Source organism: Mirounga angustirostris, unplaced genomic scaffold (assembly GCF_029215605.1).
Source record: "Mirounga angustirostris isolate CCGP_5_RB_7025 unplaced genomic scaffold, mMirAng1.0.hap1 SCAF_11, whole genome shotgun sequence".
NCBI lineage: Eukaryota > Metazoa > Chordata > Mammalia > Carnivora > Phocidae > Mirounga > Mirounga angustirostris.
This window is the reverse complement of record NW_026991719.1, coordinates 104,645,892-104,647,942: the sequence shown is the minus strand read 5'-3', so window position 1 is coordinate 104,647,942 and position 2,051 is coordinate 104,645,892. Positions and strand designations below refer to the sequence as shown.

General features: G+C 43.0%; 1 pseudogene; it reads right to left on the bottom strand.

The window, feature by feature from the left end:
* Positions 1-623: 623 nt before the first annotated feature.
* On the bottom strand, positions 624-1,779 carry LOC123849530 (actin, cytoplasmic 1-like; annotated as a pseudogene).
* Between the last annotated feature and the right edge of the window lie 272 nt (positions 1,780-2,051).

Here is a 2,051-nt window from a genome sequence, read left to right as displayed (position 1 = left end):
TCAAGTGAGTCTCTTATATACAGCATATAGTTGGACCTTGTTTTTTTCTTTTCGTTAAGATGTGCACTTTATTGAACTGGTCTCAAATCAGTGAGTCAGTGTACTGGTAAGCCCTGGCAGCTTCCATGCCTCAACCATACTCCCAGGGAGACCAAAAGCCTTCATACATCTCAAGTTGTGGGGAGGGGGGGCATAGAAGGGGGCCATGATGGCAGACCATTCAAAATAAAACAAAAATAACAAGTATTAAAATGAAGATTTTTTTTAATGGACTGCATAATTTACACAAAAGCAATGCTATCACCCTCTCCTGTGTGAGCTCCACAAGTACTGGCCTTTCTATCTCAGGGAGAAATGGAGTGGCTTTTGGGAAGGCAAGGGACTTCCTGTAACAATGAATCTCATGATATTTGGAGTGACTATTTTAGAAAAAGAACAATGTATAAAGTCCTTGACCACACTGTAACACTTTGGGGATGCTCTCCCCAACCAACTGCTGTTACCTTTACTGTTCTAGTCTTTAAATCCTGAGTCAATCACCAAAAACAAAATGAAAAATAAAATAAAGCAAAGCAAAAAAAAAACCAAAATAAAAAGAAATTTTAAAAAGTCAAAGACCAAAACACATAAAGCCATGCCAATCTCATTTTGTTTTCTGTGCAAGTTAGGTTTTGTCAAGAAGGGGTGTGACTAAAGTAACAGTCTGCCTAAAAGCATTTGCAGTGGATGATGAAGAGACCTTACTTGTGGTACTCCTGCTTGCTGATCCACATCTGCTGGAAGGTGGATAGTGAGACCAGAGTGAAGCTGCTGATCCACACAGAGTACTTGTGTTCAGAGGGTGTGATGATCTTGATCTTCATTGTGCTGGGTGCCAGGACAGTGATCTGCATCCTGTCAGTGATGCTGGGGTATATGGTGGCCCCACCAGACAGCACTTTGTTGGTGTAGAGGTCCTTGCAGATGTTTATATCACACTTCATGATGGAGTTGAAGGTAGTTTCACAGATACCACAGGATTCCATGCCCAGGAAGGAAGGCTGGAAGAGTGCCTCAGGGCAGTAGAACTGCACATTGTCAATCGTGATGACCTGCCCATCTGGCAGCTCCTAACTCTTCTCCAGGGAGGAGCTGGAAGCCACAGTGGCCATCTCCTGCTCAAAGTCCAGGGCAACGTAGCACAGCTTCTCCTTGATGTCACACATAATTTCCTGCTCAGCAATGGTGGTGAAGCTGTAGCCATGCTCCATGAGGATCTTCATGAGGTAGTCCATCAGGTCCCAGCCAGCCAAATCCAGATGCAGGATGGCATGGAGAAGGGTGTACCCCTCGTAGATATGCACAGTGTGGGTGACCCAGTCACCAAAGTCCAACACAATGCCAGTGGTATAATGAGAGGAGTACAGGACAGCATGGTCTGGATGGCCACCTACATGACTGGGATGTTGAAAGTCTCAAACATGATCTGGGTCATCTTCACATGGTTGGCCTTGGGCTTCAGGATGGCCTTGGTTAGTAGCATGGGGTGCTGCTTGGGGGCCACATGCAAATCATTGCAGAAGTTGTGGTACCATATCTCCATGTCATCCCAGTTGGTGATGATACCATGCTCGATGAGGTACTTCAGGGTCAGGATGCCCTTCTTGCTCTGGGCCTCATCACCCATGTAGGAGTCCTCTGGCCCATGCCCACCATCACACCCTGGTGCCAGGGGTGCCCCACGGTGGAGGGGAAGACAGCCCTGGGGGCATCCTGGGTTGTGAAGCCAGCCTTGCACATGTTTATTAAATCATTTCAGCCATTCAATGCCTTTTGATTGGAGAATTTAAACCATTTACATTTAAAATAATTATTGCTATATAAGAACTTAGTAGTACTATCTTATTAATTATTAAATATAATTATATATAATTAAATTTGTATGTATTTATATATTAAAATATATTACATATATACATATGTATAATTGGTATTTGTCTCATGTTTGTCTATCATCTTATTCATTTCTACCTTAATTTTAAGTGATTTAAAATATCTTTAGTATTCTATTT